Source organism: Natator depressus, chromosome 3 (genome assembly GCF_965152275.1).
Source record: "Natator depressus isolate rNatDep1 chromosome 3, rNatDep2.hap1, whole genome shotgun sequence".
Taxonomy (NCBI): domain Eukaryota; kingdom Metazoa; phylum Chordata; order Testudines; family Cheloniidae; genus Natator; species Natator depressus.
Genome location: NC_134236.1, coordinates 193,799,491 through 193,810,914, shown reverse-complemented (window position 1 = coordinate 193,810,914; position 11,424 = coordinate 193,799,491). Strand labels below are relative to the sequence as shown.

Below are 11,424 nucleotides of genomic sequence, written 5' to 3'. Positions count from 1 at the left end.
GCTTGCAATGCCAGACAGTTACCAGTCAGTAGGGAATCAACCGTGGGAGCTGCTGTGCTCCAAGTGCGCAGGGCCATTAATCGACTTCTGCTACGAAGGATAGTGTGTCTGGGAAATGTGCAGGACGCAATGGATGGTTCTGCCATGATGGGGTTCCCTAATTGCGGTGGGGCAATAGATGGCATGCACATCCCCATCTTGGCACCAGACCACCTTGCCAAAGAGTACATAAACTGAAAGGGATACTTTTCAATGGTGTTGGAAACACTGGTGGATCACAGGGGGTGTTTCATCAACATCAACGTAGGATGGTCGGGAAAGGTTCATGACGCGCACGTCTTTAGGAACTCGGGTCTGTTTCTAACAAAGCTGCAATCCGGGACTTTCTTTCTAGACCACAAAATTAACATTGACGACGTTGAGATGCCTATAGTTATCCTGGGGGACCCAGCCTACCCCTTGCTCCCATGGCTCATGAAGCCATACACCAGCCATCTAGACAGCAGTAAGGAACAGTTCAACTATAGGCTCAGCAAGTGCAGAATGGTGGTTGAATGTGCCTTTGGTTGTTTGAAAGGGTGCTGGAGAAGTTTACTAACAAGGTTGGACCTTTAGTGAGGAGAACATCCCCATAGTTATAGCTGCCTGCTGTGTGCTCCATAATATCTGTGGCAGGAAAAAGGTGGGGGGGATTTTCTGCAGGGGTGGGCAGTTGAGACAGGTCGCATGACAGCCATTTTTGAGCAGCCAGACACTAGGGCAATAAGAAGAGCACAGCAAGGGGTGCTGTGTATCTGTGAGGCTTTGAAAAGCTGTTTCAGTAACGAGTCACGGTAATGTGAGCTGCTTGTCTGCGTTGTGCTTTCCCAAACCTTCACCTGGCTTGTATCACTGTCCCTGTAAAGCCAACCCCCCACCCAAGCCCACTGCTTCTATTCAATAAAGAACATTTATTTCTTGAATCCGTTTACTTTATTTAACAAACATAAGGAAAGAGGGAGAACAGAAAGAAATGGTCCCTTTGGGGAAAAGGGATTGTAAAGTTGGAATAGGAGAAACATTTTCAGCTGTGTAACATAACACCACATTCCAGACCATCAGAGCTCTGTGAATGGGCACCTTCTGTTCCTTATACCCTCCCACCCCCCCAAGTAAAGTGAAAGAGATAATGGACTTTTCACCCATGTCTCATGGAACACTTAGGGGAGGGTGATGCTGCACCAGGCGATGCTGGTGGGCTGTCCACCAGGGTCTGCAGAGGGACTCTACCCTCCTGTTTCTGTTCCTGCAATTCAACCAGACGCCTCAACATGTCTGCTTGGTCCCTCATAATCCAAAGCATCTCATCCTGCGCCAAACACTCTTGCTCATTGGAAGCTTTCCTGCTCTCCATGTCTAACTTCTCGGACAGTGAAATCCTCCATGCTCTCAGCTCTGTGTCAGCTGTCCCGGAGGTGTTCATTATCTCAGTCCTCCTGCGTTCTGTTTCTCCTTCTAATCAGCGAAAGTCTGCTTTCAGGTGTGGCTGACATGTCGAAGGACACATTTCCAGCTGTCAGTCAGGGGAAAAAATAAAGGAGCCATTGTACATGAATAAAATGTTTCCTTAGGAAGGCCATTTTCATAAAAAAAAAAAAAAACAAACCCTTATTCCACTAGGTGCAAGCCATAACATAATCAGAATCCGTAACCATTCACTGTGCCATTTTGCTGCTCCAGCCCTGGTGAGCGTGCCCCTCCGGGTCATGGGTGACTTTTAATGAAGTTTATGGCAGGCTCATGGCAGAAGCACAGGTAGCTAGTTGAACAATAGCCCTTCCCCATATCACCACAGGAAGCTGTTTAGGAAGGGGGTGGGGGTGAGGGGAAGTTTTCACTCCCAAATTGCGGAATCTCTCATGTGGGGCCCCAGTCCCCTATCAGCCACTTTAAACTACTTGTCGGCTCATGCTGAGCACAGTAAAGGCACATTAATGGCCGCATGGTCTGGCAATCCGGAATGTGGGGCTTGGGGTGGGTCTACATGCTCTCTTTCTTTTTCGTGTAAGAGCACTTTTAATGAGAACTTCCCCCGTGCCCCCTAGGCAACCCTATGTGATATCAGTCTCCTAAGGGTAGCAGAGGCGGAAAGGAAGGAGATGCTGCAAGCATTTGGGTATAGACCTGGTCCTTATGCTGTGTACGCAATGATGCCAGCAGAATTAATTCAGGAGTTGCGTGGGAAAGTGTCCTACCATGGTGGAAGATATAAGACTGCCCTGCCCAGAAACCTTCTGTAAAGGATTGCAGAGTGTCTCCATGAAAGGTTCCTAGAGATATCCATGGAGGATTCCTGGGGTATCCCAGGCCACATAAACAGTCTTTTCCGGAGGCCACACTCTGCATAGCTGGAGCGGCCTCTTGTAAGCAGAGAACCACAGCACCTCACTTTTTCTTCACAGTAAACAGGCAATACCACCGAATGTGTGGGCCCACTAAAGTTTAACTGGACTTTCATTGTAACTGCAAAGTCACCAGAGGTGCCTTCCCCGGTATCACGGTCGGCCACCATGATGCCCTGTGACCCACAGGGGAGAATGGTTCCACCACTCACCTGTCTCCCATTCTCCTCCCCTCCTCTTCCTCATCCACCATATCATCCACCTCTGAGGTGTCCACATTGCTTGTGGGGGTGCTGGTAGCATCACCCCCGAGAATCGCATGCAGCTCATTGTAGAACCGGCGTGTGTGGGGTTCAGCACCAGAACGACCGTTTGCCTCCCTTGCCTTCTGGTACGCTTGGTGAAGTTTTTATTTTCACACAGCACTGTTGTGTGTCCCTTGTGTAGCCCTTCTCCCCCATTCCACGAGCGATCTGCATAGATGTCAGCATTTCTTCTGCTGGATCGGCGCTCTGCCTGCGCAGACTCTTCTCCCCACACAGCGATGAGATCCACCACCTCCTGTGCAGAGCACGCTGAAGTAGGAAAACTGAAAACAAAAGCCAGCAGGGAAGGAGTCATATGCCCTTTGGCATTAAAGTGCTTCCCCATTGCATCTCATTTTCTACTGTCTTTCCCACCCCAACGCCCCTCCCCCAACACACACACATTTCAGCTAGGGCTGTCAAGTGATTAAAAAAATAAATCGTGATTAATTGCGTGATTAAAAAATTAATTGTGATTAATTGTGTGATTAAGTGCACTGTTAATAATAGAATACCATTTATTTAAATATTTTTGGACGTTTTCTACATTTTCAAATATACTGATTTCAGTTACAACACAGAATACAAAGTGCACAGTGCTCACTTTATATTATTATTTTTATAACAAATATTTGCACTGTAAAAAAAATATAGTATTTTTCAGTTCACCTCATATAAGTACTGTAGTGCAATCTCTTTATCATGAAAGTTGATCTTACAAATGTAAAATTATGTACAAAAAATAATTGCATTCAAAAATAAAACAATGTAAAGCTTTAGAGCCTACAAGTCCATTCAGTCCTATTTCTTGTTCAGTCAATCGCTCAGACAAACAAGTTTGTTTACATTGGCAGGAGATAAGGCTGCCCGCTTCTTGTTTACAATGCCACCTGAAAGCGAGAATAGCGTTCACATGGCACTGTTGTAGCCAGCGTTGCAAGATATTTACGTGCCAGATACACTAAAGATTCATATGTTCCTTCATGCTTCAACCACCATTCCAGAGGACATGCTTCCATGCTGATGACGGGTTCTGCTCGATAACAATCCAAAGCAGTGCAGATCGACACATGTTAATTTTCATCATTCTAGTCAGATGCCACCAGCAGAAGGTTGATTTTCTTTTTTGATGGTATGGGTTCTGTAGTTTCCGCATCAGAGTGTTGCTCTTTTGACTTCTGAAAGCATGCACCACACCTTGTCCCTTTCAGATTTTGGCAGGTACTTTAGATTCTTAAACCTTGGGTTGAGTGCTGTAGCTATCTTTTAGAAATTTTACATTGGTACCTTCTTTGCGTTTTGTCAAATCTGCAGTGAAAGTGTTCTTAAAACAAGCAACATGTGCTGAGTCATCATCCGAGACTGCTATAATATGAAATATATGGCAGAATGCGGGTAAAACAGCAGGAGCCATACTATTCTCCCCCAAGGAGTTCAGTCAAAATTTAATTAACAAATTATTTTTAATGAGTGTCATCAACATGGATGCGTATCCTCTGGAATGGTGTCCGAAGCATGAAGGGGTATATGCAAGTTTAGCATATCTGGCACGTAAATACCTTGCAACGCCGGCTACAAAAGTGCTATGTGAATGCCTGTTCTCACTTTCAGGTGACATTGTAAATAAGACACCGGCAGCATTATCTCCTGTAAAGGGAAACAAACTTGTTTCTCTTACCAATTGGCTGAATAAGAAGTAGAACTGAGTGGAATTGTAGGCTCTAACGTTTTTATTCTTTAGTTTTAGAGTGCAGTTATGTAACAAAAAATCTACATTTGTAAATTGCACTTTCACGATAAAGAGATGGCATTATGGTACTTGTATGAGGTGAATTGAAAAATACTGTTTCTTTTGTTTGCCATTTTTACAGTGCAAATATTTGTAATAAAAATAATATAAAATGAGTACTGTACACTTTATATTCTGTGTTGTAATTTAAATCAATATATTTGAAAATGTAGAAAAACAACCAAAAATAGGTAATAAATTTCAGTGGCTATTTTATTGTTTAACAGTGCGATTAAAATGCAATTAATCACAATTAATTTTTTTGAGTTAATTGCGTGAGTTAACTGTGATTAACTGACAGTCCTAATTTCAGCACAGCCAGCTTTCCTTAGCACTCCCCGCTTCCCCCATTTCATACAGAACCAGTTGCAATGTCAGCGCTTATTTAGAGCTCCCAGGCATGGCTTTGTCAATGGGGCCCCCCACAGAAGTCCAAGTTCCCCCTCTCCATAGACTCCTTTTTAAAGTATTTCAAAAGGTGGGCCTGGCACAAGTACCCATCCAAAATCACCGCTGCCAAGAGGTTGAGGGGGGGTCTTTGCAAAGGGCTTAATAACCCCCTGGTTGCTCTGGGTGGCAGCTTCAGGCATCCCTCTGACATTCTTTAGTTCGGCTTTCCTTAGCAATGAAAGGGCTTTTAGTGCTCTCTAATAATGGGGTCTTTTCCTGCAGCCCTCAGAAAGCTTTCAGCCTGCTCCAGCTGCTGTCTCTGCTGCCTCTCTTTATCCATCAGAAACAAAGTACAACAGCCATGCTCTGCATTTCTTGTGCCTCTAATACAGTGGCTATTTCACCCTAAAAAGGGGGGCTGGCTTTGCAAGTGCCTACTTTCCTACAGCTCCTTTGCAAGAAACATGTTGTTCAAGATGGGCTTTTCTGCCTTGCCTGTCAACTGGCTACATTTGCGAACTTATAACCACTGCATTGTGGACATCTAGGTGCCCAAGGGGAAGCACATTCCTTGAGACCCTGATTCAGGGAAGCATCTAAACATGTACTGAAGTCCTATTGATTTAAGCACACGCTTCACTCCTCTACTGAATAAAGAAGCTTGCCTAAATCAGGATCTGAGAATCCCACAAACCTTACTCTCTTTCCCTCCCTCCCCCATCCCTTTCCATACATAGTGACATGAATAATGTTCCTGGACTCCATTCAATAAGTGTTAGTAGCACATCCATGGCACTGTTGTTTCAGCATTTAAATTCTACCAACGGCACTCAGAAGGGATTGTTCTTATTGCTTTTGGGGTTGAGTATGGGCACACACACAAGTCTCTGTTTGAAAATGTGGGGCTTGATTTCCAGCCTCCTTTCCCCTCCACCCCCTCAGTTCCTCAGGCATAAATCTAAGGTCCTTAGCATGCCTGAGTGAGCAGAGCAAGAACTCTGCAAATTGTGAAAGATGGAGACTCTAGAAATGGAGCTGAAACCTTGAAAAACCAAACACACACACAATTACACACACACACAAGTTGTGCAGCACTGAAGCCAAGAGTAACTTGCAGCAATAAAGGGAAAACTCCCCTTCCAGATATACACAGTGTGTCGAATTCTGCTCTTGTTAACACTGATGTAAATCCACTAGCTTCAGTAGAGTTACTCCAGATTGACCCTGGTTAACTGAGAGCAGAATTTGACCCTATATGGAGTATATATAGCTGGAGGTCAGCTTTTGTGTCATTTCACACTGCTCTCTAGCAGCGATAGACCAGTTTCCTTCAATGGGCAATGATAACTGAGCATTGCCGGTCATTTAGGAACAACTCATTTCTGATTACATGTTTTAAAAAGCAAATCAATGCAGTTACAATTACTGTCATTGCAACTTTCCAAAATGATTGAAAGATCAGGCCCACTGATAGCCAGTCACTCTTGTTTTCAACAGGAAGTGAGAAAAGTGCTCTGGAGAGAACAAAGTTTCTTTCCCACTCACCCTCAGGATTTAGGGAGGACTCTTCTCTCCGAACACTGCTTTGAACTCAGTCATGTTGAATTCAAGCAGTTCCAGTCGTAATCTCTCAGGGCTCTGGCAGGAGTTGCTTGGTGTTGAAGTGAGGGAATGGGGTCATGACAGTCTGATAAGTAATCTGGAGAAAAGCAGGCTCAACAGAACTACCATTAAGTGGATACATAATCGGTTAAACAACCGCAAACAAAGAGTAATTGTTAATGGAATGATGTCGGATTAGAGGGCGGTCTCAAGTGGGGTTCCACAGGGATCCGTTTAGGGTCCAGTGTTGTTTAACATCTTTATTAATGACCGGGATGTAGGAATAGAGAGCACGCTGATCAAGCTTGCAGATGACACAGAGCTAGGTGGGGCTGCCAATACTTTGCGGGATAGAGCTAAAATTCAGAGGGATCTTGATAAATTGGAGAACTGGGCTATAGATAACAAAATGAAATTCAACAAAGACAAATGTAAGGTGCTACACTTAAAGAAGAAAAATCAAATACACAAATGCAAAATGGGGGAAAACTGGCTTGGCAGCTGCACTGCTGAGAAGGATCTGGGAGTTGTGGTGGATTATACCCTCAGCATGAGTCAGGAATGCAGTACTGTTGCAAAAAAAAGATAAATGCAATGTCAGGCTGCATTAAGAGAGGCATAGCATGCAAGTCATGGGAGGTGATAGTACTGCTCTGCTAGGTGCTGGTTAGACCTCAGCTGGAGCACTGTGTCCAATTTTAGTCACCAATGTATAGAAAGGATGTAGAGAAACTGGAAAGGATCCAGAGACAAAGATGATCAAAGGGATGGAATGCAAGCCATATGAGCAAAGGCTGAAGGAACTGGGTATGTTTAGTTTGGAAAAAGAGGAGATTAAGGCGGCGGGGAGAGGGGGAATGATAGCAGTCTTCAGGTACTTGAAAGGCTGCCATAAAAAAGATGGAGAAAAGTTGTTCTCTCTTGCCACAGAGGGCAGGACAAGAAGCCATGGGTTCAAACTACAGCACAGCAGATTTGGATCAAATCTCAGGACAAACTTTCTAACTCTAAGAACAGTAGGACAATGGAACAGATGCCTCGGGAAGTTGTGGAAACTTCTTCACTGGAGGTTTTCAAAAGGAGACTGGAGAGTCATCTGTCTTGGACGGTTTAGATACAACAAATTCTGCATCTTGGCAGGGGATTAGACTAGATGACCCCTGTGGTCCCCTCTAACCCTAACATTCTATGGCTTTGCCTCCACTTCAGAACTTCATGCCCCCCTTGGGGTGGTTGGCATCCCAGGGTGCACGAGCAGAGGGCAGTATCTATGCTTACCAGAGCCTGCAACCATTCCTGGCTACAGTAGAGGGTGGGAGAGGTATGATAGTGGGGAATGCTCCTTTTATCCTTGTATACCCATGTCGGTACCAATTTAAAATTTGGCCCCAATCTAGGCCATTCAGTGAAATCCTTAACCAAATAGCATTTACCTGAAATAACAATATGCAATGGTGTGTAATTTAGTCCAGTGGTTCTCAACCAGGGGTATGCATGTTCCTGGGGTACTCAGAGGTCTTCCAGGGGCTACATCAACTCATCTAGGTATTTGCCTAGTTTTATAACAGGCTACCTAAAAAAGCACTAGCAAAGTCAGTACTAACCATAATTTAAAAGACAATGACTTGTTTATACTGCTCTATATACTAGACACTGAAATGTAAGTACAATATTTATATTCCAATCGATTGATTTTATAATTATATGGAAAAATGAGAAATAAGCAATTTTTCAATAATGGTATGCTGTGACATGTCTGTATTTTTATGTCTGATTTTGTAAGCAAGTAGTTTTTAAGTAAGGTGAAACTTAAGGTACATAAGACAAATCAGACTCCTGAAAGGGGTTCTGTAGTCTGGAAGGGTTGCAAACCAGTGCTCTAGTCTGTGTTGTTTCCCTCCTCCCCATCCAGATCTACATACTGGTCATGGGCGGTGGGTACCATACACTGTGCTTCCCCAAATAGCCAGGCGTGGCCCAGCCCACATTCCACATCCAGTCCCCACTCCTGCTTCCCATTCTGCATGTGGCTCCAGTCCCACAGTGTTCACCCCGCCTAGGGCCGGGGCCGGGGCCGGGGCCACGCTGCCTGCCCTCCCAGCGCTCCTCGGGGCCGGTGGCTGCAGTGCGGGGGGGTTCTGGGTTCTAAGTCACTTAGGCCTATTTGAATATATTACCCATTGACTTCAACAGCAGCAGGACCTGGCCCATAATCCTGACTGCTATAGCTGTGTGAAGAACGAATAGTGTTTAGTTCATCTTCTTCCCCTTATCACATCAACTGGGGTCAGGTCTTTGTCCAAATGCATGCGCCACCTTCATTTGTCCAAGGCAGCACTAAGGTCCACCTGCTTACCACCTTCTTTGCAATTCATCCCTCACTTTCTCAGTGTTCCTTAGGGTCTCTTCCCTACCACTCTCTCTTGCCATGCTGCCCTCACCAGGTACCCTTGGTTTATCCTCTGCGTGTGTCCAAACCTGCCAAGTCACACTCCCGGGAGTTTGTCAGCAAGTTTACATGGTTTGAAAATGAAAGTGGCAGTTTTACTATGACCTAAACATTGCAGTGGAAAGCGAGGCAGAGTGACATTAGCGCCCATGTGACATTTTGTTGTAATTATCTATTGCCTTCCAATGGTTCATCGGTTACTTTGACATTGTGCTGCATTCATGTTACACCTGGCTTGCGTATCAGTGTTTTGACTTTCCCCCATATTTATCTCTGTTCCTGTGCCAAGGGAAGGCAATGAACAATTGTTTGCCCTTCATCCATGCAAACAGAGTTTTGTATCTCCCATTAAAGTGATTCATCCTGCATATAACTTTCATTTCTTAAAAGACAATAAACCGTAAAAACACACACTGGCATTGGGGCAATGTTTGTCGTGTTTGGACAGAGACTAAGGACAGCAGTTGAGTCTTTATAGTGCTGAGCCACTTTATAAGCCTATACCTGAATGGAGCCAAGTTACCTGTGTTTGCACAGAGAGAGTTACTCCTTAGTACAGAGGGAACCCTGGGCAAGGAAATAAAGGAAGAATCACTTTCTGTACCTCTGCCAAGTGCTGGTGTGTGCCTACCTCTCTGTCTAAGGCAGGGATCAAGGATCTATCTGAAGTGGAGGTATGTGGGATCTTGCTCATTGAGCCAATTATCCATCCTTGCTGCAGTAAAGGCTGCTTACCAATCCCTTCTTCACAAATTGATGACACTGGCAGTGAGTCTGCCAAAACAAGGTCAATCATCGGTGATATGCATAGCTTGACTAAGATAAGCAGAAAAAGCCCCCAAGGCAACCCTTACCCCTACACACATGACGTACAAGCTGCCAAAGCTCCATGTCATACATATAGCAATGCATCATAGCACATAATTGCAGCTGGGAAGTGGAACAAAACACACACGGACATGATTGGATGCCTGCATAACCCCAGAGTCCAGCTGTCTCTGTGATCTTCTGTCTAGTGGTCACATTGCTGGACCGATGTCTGGCAAGGGAGAAAGAGGAGTTGGCATGTGTCATTTGCTGATCTTCCACTGTTCCTCCTGCATTGGCTAGTGGCTTCCTACAGCTGAGAGCTGGCCACCTTCTCAAGATGCCTGCATGCCATTTGATCCACCCGCTCTCAATCCCTCACATGCCCACTGTCTCTTCCACCCCTGGAGCTGGCCACGAGTGCAAGAGGGAGTACTTAAGGGAATACTACACAGGCCATCATGTGATGTAGGATGGGCTTTGTTCTACAGAATAAGCCTGGAGGTACTACATGTGTGGGTTGCTCCTAGGGATGCACAGTACACACGCCTGCTTTACCACGTACCAGAGTCAGGGATAAAATATGTAAGAATAAATATTGTGTTTGCTACTTACATCTACTAAGTCAATGGTTTTCAACCTTTTTTCATTTGTGGACTCCTAAAAAATTTCCAATAGAGGTGCAGACCCTTTGGAATCTTAGACGTAGTCAGTGGACCCCCAGGGTGTTCACAGATCACAGGTTAAAAAACACTATTCTGTGGTAACAACAAACTTCCACGGACCCCTTAGACATAGTCCGCGGACCCTTGGGTTGACCACAAATTGAAAACCATTGTACTAAGTCAACACTAAATAGTTTTAAAACAGTTCAAACTATTGTTCTCCATAAGGTGGCTTTTTACTGAATGTTCTATTCATTTTATGCAAATCAGGCTGATACTACACTTTTCCAAGTTATATTTAGCTTGGGTATTAATTTGGATGCCTAGAGCCAGCTCCTTAGCTAGTGTAATTTAACATAACTCTACAGACTGTAATAGAGTGTAGCTGACATATGCCAGCTCAGGGTCTGCTAGTTTTTCCTTCTATGATAATGGCCCTCTTCTGTATTTGCTAAAGTGAGTCTAAGTAAAAAACAAGAATATCAGATAAAGTACAACCTCTAGGAAACTAAATGCAATAGTAACATCCCACCACTGGGAGTGCACATTATTAAACACTCATACAACCGAAGAAGAAATCGACACTCTCCACTTTTGACACACACGCGAGCTCTTCATTCAAACTATTAAAACTCAGATGGTTCCAGCATCATTTGAAGTTGTTCCTCTGTATCTTTCTCTCTCCTCCCCTCTCCATCCAGAGCTTGAGGATGTCCTGCCATGCAGCTTAAGAGAGCTAACTACATTGCCTTTAAGACCAGTTTGTTTTGAAAAAACTAAGCCCGGCACTCGATACCCACCACATGCTGGATACCGCATACCCAGCATTATTGAGAGACTCACATCTCCTGTCTCTTACTGTGGTATGTTTCCCTGTTCAGGGGGGACTATACCTCCTGCTTGTTCCTCTTCCTTTCTTCTTCCCACTGTCCCCTTTCCTTGCCCCCCAAAGAACACTCCTTGAAGACCCCACAGAGGAGGACTCTGTTCCCCGCACTGGCTTTTCTACACAGGGGAACAGTCTTGTCTACTTTGC

General features: G+C 44.7%; 1 long non-coding RNA gene across 1 annotated transcript; it reads right to left on the bottom strand.

Annotated features, from left to right (window-relative positions):
• Positions 1 to 1,287: 1,287 nt before the first annotated feature.
• On the bottom strand, positions 1,288 to 6,530 carry LOC141984226 (uncharacterized). Its single transcript, XR_012638694.1, has 3 exons — positions 6,411 to 6,530; positions 2,594 to 2,970; positions 1,288 to 1,552 (listed from the first exon to the last, which is right to left on the bottom strand). It is a non-coding gene; the product is annotated as an uncharacterized LOC141984226 (long non-coding RNA).
• Positions 6,531 to 11,424: the final 4,894 nt, after the last annotated feature.